Genomic DNA, 14,272 nt, shown 5'->3' on the forward strand with positions numbered 1-14,272 from the left:
AATTTTTTTAGAAAAATAGTAATTTCTTATATATATATTAAATAAAGAAGGCAACCCTCACCCCCACCCTACAAACGCAGCCCCCTCCCCCTCTTCCCCTCTTTGAAACTTATGAGTGCCATTAACTTTGACACTTATAACCATAAAAAATGTTGATAAGTGTTGTGGTGGGGAAAGAATTATGATACATTTTTTATGGTTATAGTCAATTTTTTTAAATAGTGATGATGAGTGCTATGGCGGATAAAGAATTATGCTTTTTTTTCTTAATAATTTTTATTTCTAGATAATGGTGATTTTGTTTACCAGTTTAATCATTACATCTTGTGTCGGATTAATAACCATCTTGAAAGTGTTGATGGGGAATGTGTGTGAGATTGTTAATGAGAAAATTAATGGTTGAAGAAAATGGGTGAGGTTGTTAATGGGGGAATTGATGGTTGAAGAAAATGGGTGAGGTTGTTAATGGATGAAGAAAATGGATGAGGTTGTTGATGGAGGAATTGATAGTTTAAAGAAAATGGGTATTGTTGTTCTTGATCAATTGGAGAAGAAAAGAGTGTGGGGGTGTGGGGGTGGGTTGCCGTGAGGGGGGGCATTGAAAAAAAAGAGTGTCTTTTTTTTTAATATATATTAAAATAAAAAGTGGGACCGTATCAGTTTTCAAATAAAAAATGCATCTTTTTTTTTCTTTCTTTTTTTAAAAAATTCACGTCAGAATTAAGGGTGTATATAATCACTTAAAGATGTTAAGGGAGTAAATAAACGAAAGTTTAGTTTAAGTGTTAAAGTAAGTTGAACGGATAAGTTCGGGAGAAAAAGATGTCTTTTCTCTATATAAATAAGAAGAAATATAGTCATGCTTATGTGGCATATCTTAGAATCAAGAAATGTTATTTATCTTTTTTCTTTTTTTTTTGAGTTTTTTTTAAGGAAAAATTACAAAAAGTAGCATACCTAAGACTATAATTACAATAAATAGCAACATTTTTGTAAAATTACAGTTTATAGCAAGAGTGGCATTATTTTGCCCATTAACTAGCTAAACATCTGTTTTACTCCCACTACTTTACCTTTTCCTATTTTCACTCCAATATGTCACCCCCCCCCCCCTATAACTGTATTTTCCTCCCTTTTTTTTTTTCTTTTTTTTTTACTTTATTTTCTCTCTTCTATTTCTCTTTTTTTTTTTTCCTTTTTCGCTTTTCTTTTTCATTATTTTTCCTTTCTCATATTTGAAGATAATTATCTTCATGATCTCCAAAATTTTGAAATAAAACATCATTACTGTTTTTTTCTCTCTTTCACTCTTTTATATCTCTAACTTTTTTTCTGATTAGTTTTTTTTTCATCTTATTTTTATCATTTTCTTTTTTTATTTTGATTTCTTTTTCATTTTTTCTTTCCACTTTATTTTCTCTCTTCTGTTTCTCTTTTTCTTTATTTTTTTTCTTTTTCATCTTCTTTTTTATTTCTTTGCTCATATCTTTTTTCTTTTCCTATTTTTGTTTTCTTCTTCTTTTTTTTTATATTTTTTGTTTCTTTTTTTTTTTATATACATTTTACACTTCTATTTCTAGCTTCTATTTCTCTTTCTTCTTCTTTTCTTTTTCATTTCTTTTTTTTATTTTTTAATCTTTTTCTATTTGTATTTGTTTATTATTATTTTTTACTCTTCTATCTCTAACTTCTATTTTGAAAAGACAAATATGTATATCACATTAATATATTCAAAAAATATACAAACTACGTAGTCATACAGATCTGAATAAGTATTTATAGTACAAAACATACATATATATCTGCATATGTATTTATAGAAATACATATCTCACTCATATGTATATATAAAACATATATGACACAAATCTCTATAACAAAAAGGACAACTATATACGTATATATACATATAGGTAATCAAAAAAATACATTATACATATATTAAACAGTAAAAAAAATAGAAATAAATACAAATGTTACCATTTAGAATGACATGAGCAGTTCAAAGACAAATTCAACACCGTACAAAAATTCATATAGATATGCATTTATATATACAAAATACAACTATCTAAAATACATGTATTTGTATCTGAATACAATACCGTGCATGTATTTGTATTTTGTATATATAAATGCATATCTATATGTATTTTGTATGGTGTTAGATTTGTCTTTGAACTATTTTATGTCATTTTAGAGGGTAACATATGTACTTATTTGTGTTTTTTACTGTTTAAGACATGTATCATGTATCTTTTGATTACATATATGTATATGTATTTAGTTGTCCTTTTTGTACATACAAATGCATATTCATATGTATTTTTGTATAGTGTTGAATTTATTTTTGGATTGTTCTATGCCACTTTAGAGGGTAAAATATATACTTATTTGTATTTTTTACTATTTAAAATATGTATCATCTATTTTTTGATTACCTATATGTATATGAATATAGTTGTCCTTTTTGTTATAGAGGTTTTCTGTCCTATATGCTTATATATATATATATATATATATGCGTCAAATATATAGTTCTGTAAATATATATATGCATATATATATATATATATATATATATGTATGTATGTTTTGTACTGTAAATACATATGCAGATCTGTATGTCAATTTATTTTGTATATTTTTTGAATATATATATATGTGATATAGATATTTGTCTTTTAAAACTAAAAGATAGAGATGGAAGAGTAAAAAAGATAGAAAAAACAAAAATAAAAAAAAAAAAGTGAAAGGGGAGGAGAGGGGAGACAAATAGAAGTTAGAAATAGAAGCGTAAAAATAAAAGAGAAAAAAATAAAATAGAAAAAAAAAGAAAAATAAAATGAAAATAGGAAAAGAAAAAAATATATGAGAAAGGAAAAAATAAAGATAACAACGAAAAAGGAAAAAAACAAGAGAAATACAAAATAGAAAATAAAGTGGAAAGAGAAAAGAAATCAAAACAAAAAAGTAAAACGATAAAAAAAGGATGAAAAACAACTAACAAGAAAAAAAAAGTTAGAGCTACCAGAGAGTGAAAGGGAGAAAAACAGTAATGATGCTTTATTTTGAATTTTTTAAGATCATGAAGATAATAATCTTTCATATTTGAGTTTGATTTGGAAAAGGAATATATTAACTGAAATAAGAGTAATTTATGAAAAAGGAATCTACTAAAGTAATTTATGAAAAAAGAATTTACTGCTTTCTTATTTAACTCAATTGATTTGAGTAAAAGAAGGATAGTAAATCATATTGTATATGTATTTTAGTAGCAACACTTTTATAAAAAATAAAATACAACTTGCGATTTTTCGTAATTATGAAACAGTTGTTATAAAAATTTTAATTATAGCTATAAATTTGCAAACAACAACAACATACCTAGTTTATTCCCACACAGTGGGGTCTGGGGAGGGTAGAGTATACGCAGACCATACCACTACCTCAGGTGAAGTAGAGAGATTGTTTTCGATAGACCCCCGGCTTAGAACCAATAACAGTATAACAAACACAAAAGCAAAGTGCAAAATAAACTAACACCGCTAGCAACAAGATAATACTATAACCACAAGATAAAAATAAGAATTACCTGACCAAAATCATAGACTTCACAAAACACCACGAATAAAAACTATAGACACAAAAGAACGCTTCCTTATTGTTATCGACGCACTCCCACCCCTAACCCTCTACCCAAATCCACGTCCTCCACACCTTTCTATCAAGGGTCATGTACTCTGTAAGTTGTAACTGCTCCATGTCATGCCTAATCACCTCCCTCCAATATTTCTTCGATCTACCTCTACCCCACCTAAAACCATCCATAGCTAGTGTCTCACACCTCCGCACTAGAGCATTCGAGCCCCTCCTCATCACATGCTTGAACCAATGTAACCTCACTTCTCGCATCTTATCCCCTACCGAAGCAACTCCCACCTTCTCCCGAATAATCTCATTCCTCACCCTATCTTTCCTGGTAAGTCCACACATCCATTGCAACATTCACATCTTTGCCACCTTCAACTTTTGGATGTGGGGGTTCTTAACTGGCCAATATTTTGCTTCATACAACATAGCCAGCCGGACTGCCACCCTGTAGAACTTATTTTTAAGCTTTTGGGGTACTTTTTTATCACATAAGACTCCCGAAGCGAGCCTCCATTTTCACCACCCTAATATGACGTGTGACATCCTCGTCAATCTCGTCATTGCCTTGAATCATAGACCCCAGATACTTGAAACTCTTTCTTTTCTGAATGACCTGCGAGTCCAGCTTCACCACCATTCCATCCTCCTGTGACACCTCACTAAACTTACACTCCAAGTACTCCGTCTTGGTTCCCTGGCCTTGGCAAGCCTATACAACTTCTTATCCCCTCTTTTCTCCTCTAGCGCCTCATACAAGCTCTCGAAAGCTACTGTCTTAACCGTCGTAACCGCTACTTTGGGCTCTCTTCTGGCAACCTTATACTCCTCCTTATTCGTCTGTCTTTCCTCATCATCTTTGCTCTCAACCAACTTAGCATAAGCTGCCTTTTAGACTCCATCTTCCTCTTAACCTCCTCGTTCCACCACCAGTCTCCTCGATGCTTGCCCGATCGACCTCTTGAGACACCCAACACCTCTTTAGTGGTGTCTCTAATGCAGCTGGCAGTCGTCTTCCACATACTATCCATATCCACTTTACTCTCCCAAGCCCCCCTATTTCTCAATTTTTCCCTCATTTCCAAAGCACTAGCCAAAGTCAAGCTACCCCACTTAATCCTAGGCCGAGCCTCCACACTCTTCTTCTTTTTGCCCTTATTGATAACTAAGTCCATCACCAATACTTTACTATCTTTACATAGCGCTCTATCACCCTTCCTAAGGAGCAAAAAGTATGTCTGAGTTTTGGCCACTGAACTATGAAACGTGATAAGGTGATCCTCCTTCTTCGAAAAGCTCGAATTTGCTATCCAGAACCCAAAAGCCCTAGAAAAATCTAAAAGAGAAGCTCCTCCTTCATTGTGCTCCCCAAAACCGCAACCGCCATGCACATCATCATAATCTCTCGACAAGGACCCAATATGCCCATTGAAATCCCCTCCCACCATAAGTCTCTCAATGCTCGGGATGCTACTCACCACCTCATTTAAAACATCCCAAACGTCCTTCTTCTTCTCCTTGTCCAACTTACTTACGGGGCGTAGGCACTAATAACATTCACCGAAGACCCTCTAATAACCAACTTAATAGATATTAACCTATCACTAACTCTCTTAACCTCTACCACCTACTCCCTAAATTCTTTATCTACTAAAATACCTACCTCATTTCTATGACGCACGCTACCCGAATACCACAACTTATATCCATCCACATCCCTAGCCTTAGTGCCTACCTATTTAGTTTCCTGGACACACGCTATACTAGCCCTTCTCTTTCTAAGGATCTTCACAAGCTCTATAGACTTACCCTGCAAAGTTCCTAGGTTCCAAGACCCAACTCGCAACCTAAACGCTCCCTTATCCCACCTAACCTTACTACCCCTTGCCCCTAACCTCAAACTCGATCCTAGCCCAAACCCAAACCCAACACCACCTAACCCCAACCTCGACTCCGACCTATGACATGACCCTAGTCTACCAATGCCAATCACAGCCACTACGTAAATAGGGAAGAAGGGTGAAAATGAAAATAAAAGAGATAACAAAGGGGATAAAGAAAACTAATAACATAAGGAAAACAGCAAAACCAATAATACAACGCAAGTGTTAATATGCTAGTAAACCAGGTAACAGTAATCAAGCAAGTAGAATAGACAAGTAACACTATTATAAAATACAAAATTAAACAAGTAAATTGTCACCCACAAATAAGATAATTAGCCAAGAACAGCACAACCAGTCCCAACCAAATCACAAGAAACAAAAAAATATAATGAAGCTAGACTGAAAGAAGAAACTAAATATCAAAGTTTAGAGGTCACCAAGATACTCGAGTATGCCAAATCCTCTCCTCTTGCGTGCTACTGCTGGGTTCTGGCAATTTGATATTGAAATTGGTCGCCGGAATAATACAGTCGGTGTGTCGCCTGAATATCACCGGACGTCTCTTGTGTATTGTCGGAATCTGGGTGTTGTCGTTGTACCAAAATACCATCACCATAATTAAGCCAGCGGAAACCCTAATCCCGCCAGCGATAGTAGTGACGAGAGAGAAAATATGAATAACGGCAAAATCAAACAAAAAATAAGTCGCCGGAGTTTTTGTCCATCCATCGGCAACGTTACTGCGTCGGAGGCTATAGGGTCATTTGCGAGAGAGATGGTTGTTGGTTGCTACTGCATTTCTATCCGTCGGCAGCGTTGGTTGTCCGTCGGCGGCAGTGGCTGTCGCCGGCTTCTGCAACGTCGACTTTACGTTCAAAAAATAAAGTAGTTAAAAGTTGACATTGGACTATAATCATAGCTATAAATTTGTTATTTATGAAAAATTCCTTTTTTTATTTCTTAAAATTTTTAGTACAATTAATTGTGTGCTTTAATGTTTTAGGTTTTAAAACTTCAACAGGCACTGTATTAAGACTCTCATATTAAAGCCTTTTAGACTTTAATGTTTAGTGTCTGCTTCTATTCCGTTTCTTTTTCTCTTTCATCTTATTAAAAAGCCTCTTTAGGGTATGTTTGGTACAAAGGAAAATGTTTTTCATGAAAAATATTTTTCTAGAAAATATTTCATGAAAAAGAAATTGGTTTCTTACTTACTTTTTTTATGTTTCGTTGGTGCGTGAAAAATACTTTTTGAAAAATGTTTTCTAGTGTTTGGTTGGTGAATGAAAAAATATGTTTTAGAAAATATATTTAGTGCTTAGCTAAAGAGTAGAAAATACTTTTTATAAAAATAATTTTTGAATAGATTGTGTTTATATGGAGGAGGAAAGTATTTTCTAGGAAAATAAGTTGTTTCTTACTTATATTCTTGTGTTTGTTATACAGGTAGAAAAATATTTTCTAAAAGTATTTGTATATATTTAATAAAATATAATGAAAACGAATAGAGTAAAAAGGATGGGTAAGAAATATTTTTTGAAACTTTTTTTTGGGGGGGGGGGGGGAGGGTGGGGGGGGGGGAGGGGGGGAAGTCATAGGGGTGGGGTAGGGTAAAAAAAATCTATTCTTTTCAAAAAAAATATATCTTTTAGTGGGAGCGCTGGTAAGGGGTGGGGAATCAGGGTAGGGGATAAGGTAAGAAAAAAATTAAAATATTTAAAAAATTAAATATATGCTCTTTGGACTGAGGGTAGTGGGGGTGGGGGTGGTAGGGAATTGGGTATCGGGGTAGGGATGGGTGATTTTGGGAGTTGTATGAACATTTCAACTTGAGAGTGAGATTGAAATAGAGTTTTGAAAAATGTTTTCCTTACTTTTTGAAGAGAAGTTATTTTCCTTAGATTTGAAAAAAATAAGTTGATTTGAAGAATATTTTTCGAAATATTTAAGCCAACCAAACATGAGAAAATTGAAAAATATTTTTTTAAAAATATTTTCCTTCATACCAAACACTCTCTTAATGTGGCTTCTCTTCCTCTTTTTTAGCCCTTTCCATCAATTCTTCCTCGTTATTTTTCCACTTTCTTTCCCTCTCTGTAGATGTCCTGTTGTTCCTCTCAAATCACAAGGTAATTTTTTTCTTTTAAAATTGGTATTTGTTATTTTTTTTAATTTTTGTTTGGCATTCATGTATTTTTTATTCCTTACAATTCTCACTTTTGCTAGATATCTATTTGGGCTTTCGCCTACTTCGCCCAAAGGTAAATCGCTTTTTCTGATTTTATAATGCATTTTTTCTTCATATTTGATTGAAAATTCATGCATATGTGTATTCAGTATCATAAAATTCTACGGTAAAGCGACTAAAATGTCCTTCAACTATGTGAAATGGTGCAAAAATATTATGTGTCTACCTATTGGGCCTAAAATGTCCTTCTTGTCTACCTATTTGGTCTAAAATGCTCTTTTCGTCTACCTAATGAGTTATTTTGCCCTTATATTTAAGAAAAAATATATAATACCACAACTTATCTTTATTAAACTACATAAAATCTCTATCATTTTTATTAATATTAACCAAATAAATAGTGCACAATATCAATTTTTTGTCATTCTAAATTGATCTGATAAATAAAAAGAAAAACAACATAAATAGTCATTTTAAAAAAATTATTACATATACATAGCCATATTAGTTGTCAGATATAGCATATAAAATATTTACTTTTATAACATATTCTAATATATAGAAAAATAACTATATATTAAATTTTCATATTTCTTATTTGTTGCCTATTTTTATGGATGCCTTTGTTCATTTTTTATATACTATATCAAATTTTATTGTCTTTATTTTTATTGTCTGCTTTCACGTAGCCCCCGTAAAAATATATGGTATATCTATATCATAAAAATTCATGGTATATTTATATATTATATAGATTATATTTATATCATAAAAATACATGATATATTTATACTATACAAATTATATTATTCATTAGTATTCATCATCAGAGGAATATTAGGACCAACCCAAATTCAATTCACATCGTCAAGCCTCTTCCAATAAAAAGGTTAAAATATGGTGGACCAAAACAGGGAATTTGATGTGAATGAGGATATTGATCTAAACAAGGAGTATGATCTGATCGAGAAAATAGATTCATTGGAGCGCGAAAACCATTTGTTGAAGATGAGAGTTGAAGAGTTAGAAGCGACTCACAGAATTGAATTAGAAGCGAAAGAAAGGGAAATTGAGCACCGAAAGAAGATGCTTGAGGAACTAGACAGCCACTCGAAAAGCCAGAAGGATTTGCAAAGTATGACGAAAGACAAGTTGGCAGACAGTGGGGTAAATGAATTGCTAAGGAAAATTGACATGTTAGAAGCAACTCACAGACTTGAATTAGAAGCGAAGGAAGGGGAAATAAGCGGCCTAAAGCGACAACTTGAGGAACAAGAAAGCCAGTGGAAAAGCCAGAAGGATTTTTCTAAATAGTGAAGTATGAGTTGGCGGAAAGGCATGGACAATAAAGAATTGCGATCTAAAATCTCCGAGTTGGAGAACAAATTGGAGATTCAGGACAAGGTGATTTCTCAAATGCGTATTAAGGAGAACGAAATAGCTGGTGGGTCTTCTAGTGTAAACATAGATCAATAATGTGCTCGCGTATTTTGTTATTATTACTCCTGCTTGAGTGAGAATTGTTTTTCCTTTAGAGAGCATTTTTATTAAACTCATATTATTGAATAGAAAAAAAAAACTATACAAATTATATTTATACCATATAAATTATTTATATCATAAACATATATTGTATATTTAGATATAAAAAGTTTATACCATATAACATTGAAAATATATATTTATATTTAATAAATAATTTTTAACAAGAAAAGTACTTCCGACATAATGAAATATACCATGAATATTTATCTCATAAATTATATCAAAAAATAATAATAATTTAACTTTAACATAAATTATTTTTATACAACAAAAATACATGGTATATCTATGCTTCAAACATAATAATTTTTATTCCATAAATATTTATCTATAAAAAATTATGGTTAACCCATTATATTAGAATTAAAAATACATGATAATGAAATAATACTAGATGATTAACATACATGAAAACAAAGCGAAACATACACGAGCAATAATGGAATACTTAGTTTATTTTAAACTATTTGAATTTTGAACATAAGAGAGAAAGATTTGAAAGCATGGATTATCTTTTTCACTTTTAATTTGAAGATTGAAAATATATCTCTTAAATTAAGGTGAATTGATAATTAGTTATATCATTAAATTAGAAATTATAATTATATTTTTTGATTTTTTTAAATGGCTATATATGTAAAAAAAAATTATAATATTAAAAAAGTGTTATTATTTATGTAATTAAGTTTTAAGGATGGTCTTTTCATATAATTTGCCTAAATAAAAGGGCAAAATAGATCTAATAGGTAGATGGAAAGGAAATTTTAGGCTCAATGGGTAGGTGAGAAAGGCATTTTAGACCCAATAGGTAGACAGAAATGGTATTTTAGGTCCAATAGGTAGACAGAAAGCATTTTTGAATCATTTTACATAATTGAAGGGCATTTTAGGCCTTTTTCGAAAATTCTATTTGATTGTGGAAATTCGATTCTTTCTGTTGTTTTGTTGGTAAGAAAGAACGGTTTTCTTGGCTTTTCTTTTTAAAAATAAAAAATAAAATTCACCTGATATTCGACACCTATATTAGAACTCCATTCATCTGGATTCAGGTCGGTGATACCCATTTGGGGTAGTAATGCCTAACAATTTCCTAAACTTAATTCTATAATACTTTTGGATAGTTGTACTTTGAGGGGAAAAAAAACACTTTTCACATAGATTTTTTTAAAAAGTTCTTCTTTGTGAATGTCCTAAGTTTCTTTAAGTTTTAGATTACTAAATCACTTGCAAGTTATTATGTCATAATTGAGCCCGAGAAAAAATAGGAGATATCAGCAATTGAATGTACGGTGGTTAATTTGAGTTCATGTATAATGAGATCATCAAAAAAGGTAGAGTCCACAATATCTAAAAAAGAAATCGTGGATCGGATTGTTAGTCGCATGTCAATTTATGTTTCTTTTATATTTCGCTCTGCATACTCAAATTATTTACACTATCAATATATATAGGTTAAATTCTAAAAAAAAAAAAGAAAAGAGAGAGAGACAAACAAATCAATAAAAATAAGAAATGTAGCTCAACATATAGGTGAAGAATATTGTCCAGGAAGAAAAATCAATAGAAGTTTGAGCTTTAATTGACTACTCCCTCCATTTCTTTTTAAGTGCTATATTTAGGTTGGATATACCCCTTAATAAATTTTTTACTCTTATAAAATTATACTTTTATTATTATATCCCTAGTTAAATTTAGGTTGGGCACACCCCTAATTCCTTCTCAATTAATGATCTTGGTAATTTAAACAAGGGTATAGTATAAAGATTTTAATCAAATTATTTTTGAAAGATTAAAAAAACACATAAAAAATACAAACACAACCAAAATAGAGCATTTAAAATGAAATAGAGGAAGTACTTAATAGCAATACAAAGAGTAGTGATGTTATTTGTTGGCTCATTAGTCTTGACTTTTCGAGAACATTTGCTAAGTATATTACTTGTCGCATCATTATGTGGATTTACTTTCTTTGATAAGTTCTTTGTTAAGTTTGGGTAATGATATTGGATCATTGAACTTTGTTCAGTGTCACTATTCATAATTATAAAATTAAATTTTCATATGTGTTCTTTATCAGAAAAAAATAAAAAGAAAAGAAAATATTAGATTCGCAATGGAAAGTTAAAATAGAATAAGATTGAATCGTGTATATGTTCTTTGCATTGTATGAAGTCAATTTCATTCTTTTTGTTTCAAGTTAAACTAAGGTTATCAAAATTTAGTTTTAGCAATTTAAATTTGTTGTCTTGTGTTTGCAAATACAATTTACTCTAAATTTAGTTAGTTTAAATGGTAATCAATATAGTTGGTTTATTGTTGTTTGCAGATTAATTCGTCACTTTCGAAATAACATTGAATAATCTTGTATTGTTTTTTTCAGCTTTCTGATAGAAAAGATGAAGAAATCTATAACACCCCGGATTTTCGGCCCTTGAAAATTTCTGAAATTTTATCCTTACTGTCCTCATTACAACTCACCCTGCGAGTCGTAAGGTGTCATTATGAGTTGTTAGGAGCCTAATCGTATCCTGACTAGTATGCTTGGATGAGTTTTTGAGTTGATCACGACTAGCACCTAACGAATCGGCAAGAATCATAACGAGTCGTAGTGTTCCGATCATAGGAAAACCAATGTACTAACCTAGATTCTTGTTGTGACTAAGACTAGCATGTTACGAGTCATAAGAACTGGATTTGAGTCATATGGTGCGACTCATAACCAGACCAGTGTGGGGTGGCCTGGGATACTGTCCAGACTACGACTATACTAAGCGAGTCATAGGGTGACCCTACGAGTCGTGGGGTCACCTGTAGCGATTGAGCATCCATTTTTAGTATTTTTATTAAGGGCATCCTAGTAATTTTTCTTTTTCCCCACTTAGACCCCACAACTTAAAAGCCTCTTTAGGACTTCATTAACATATTATTCCCAATCTAAACACTCTCTCAAACTCTTTGAAATTCCCTCAAGCAAGACACTTAGGGTTTCTAAGAAGTTGGTCATCCAAGGGCTCAAGGGTTGATTTCTCTTCATAAAACTTGGTGTTTCGGGCATGTTACTCTTTCCTAGTTCTCAATTTATGTAAAACATGTATTTAAATAGTTCTCCATGTAGTTTTGATGTTGGTTTTGGAACATGGGTTGAGGGTTTTGAACAATTATCGTTTATGTGATGTTTCATGTTTATATATGCATTGATTATGTTTTAAATGATGGTTTGAAATCAATTTGATATATGGGTATGATGAATAAACTAGGGGATTGTGATTTCCCTAAATTTTGTGAATGTTGACAATTGAATTGGTAATAACGCCAACCCAAATTTGTGAAAGTGGTTTAGAGTACGACTAAAATTGCATTGAACTATTTTCAGAACAATCGCATGATATAAAGAGGTTATTGAAACATGTGGTTTCATTTAATGAAAAAAGGGAGTCATTTTTTCAAGTTAATAGAATTGTGATGGCATGTTGATGTTACCTTACAAGTATAGTTAGTATGACGATACTAAAAGTGTATGCCTAAATGTGCATTATCGATCAATGAATGAGAATGTGTGATAAATATTTTAATGGGGCTTAAAAGAGAGTTGTGTAGCTAAGTCATGAAAGTGGAGCTCCCGAGAGACCAATAATGAAAACTGCGGTTGCCGACACCGGGGTCTAAATGACAAGGTGGTTTGAGTCTCTCTTATTATATGATTGAGAGGTTCAAGTCCCCCATATTATATTACATGATTAGGTGCTTAAGTCACCTTGATATGCCGGGAGGTTCGAATCGTTCATAATGCATGTGTACATTCTCTGATTCGTACGGCTACATGCACTTGTGCCCTTTCAGCTGGGGAAGAGTTAGACCCATATAGCCTTTGGGTGCCTCATTATGTTATGACGTTTGAGCTACACAATCCAGACTAAAGTTTTAACATGCATGCTAAGCCCTGTTCCATTTCCTGATATATTATTTATATATGTATATGATAATGTTCACATAATTTTGAATTGGATTTGACTTGGATTTATTTTATTTCCTATCCCCGAGTTACATGTTAGTGGTCAATCCAATAACTGTCTTCGAATGTTGTATCCTCACGCGATGCAGGCATAAAAGATACTTCTACTTTTCCTGCATAGTGTTACGTAAATCGGCTCGATTCGCTGGTCATTGGTGGTGAAGTGGTCAGCTTACATTCTCCAAAAAACTTGGACATTTTATCTATTTCCCTTCATATATTAAAATTGAGAGTTCACATTATCATTAACATTGTCATTTTTACAATTAGGGTCGGAGGCATGTCCCGTCACTTTATTGATTTTGGTTTTGTTAGATGGCTTTGTGGATTACTGTGGACTTGGGTAGGGCTGGGCATATTGTGGTTTAAATCGAAAAATCAAATCGAAATTTTAATTTCAGTTTGATTTTTTAGTTTTTTCAGATCGGTTTCAATTTTTAATTTTAAAAATTCGGTTAAACGGTTTGGTTTTTGGTTTTTCAAAAAAAATAATTCGGATAAACCGATTAACCAAAATTCTAAAAATAATTAATAATATATATTTTATTATAAATATATAATATTTAATATATAATAATATAATATAAATATAAAATAGCAACTCTAATAAGTAATAGCATACCACATACAACTAATAGCATACATCAGTGTAATAGTCGAATAATCGATCGAACCATAGACCGTCGGTGAGATCGTCGTCTGTACAACAACACCAGAGCCAGAGACCAGACGATCATTGTGGGTTGCAACCCACAATGCTGACTGTGGTCTTTTCGACAGCAACCACTCTTCCGAGTTCCAACTATAGTCATTAATTTTAAATGTCCAGTCATAACAAAGAGAGGTTCACTACTATAGTCATTATTTAGGTTTGGTTACGGTTGTCATTTTTGTCAATACAAAAATTAAAAAACCGAACCGATATTAAACTCTCAAACCGAACAAACTGAATTCCCAGCCCTAGACTTGGGTTATGTTGGTTGGTTATTT

This window comes from Capsicum annuum, chromosome 4 (genome assembly GCF_002878395.1).
Source record: "Capsicum annuum cultivar UCD-10X-F1 chromosome 4, UCD10Xv1.1, whole genome shotgun sequence".
In the NCBI taxonomy this organism is placed as follows: domain Eukaryota; kingdom Viridiplantae; phylum Streptophyta; class Magnoliopsida; order Solanales; family Solanaceae; genus Capsicum; species Capsicum annuum.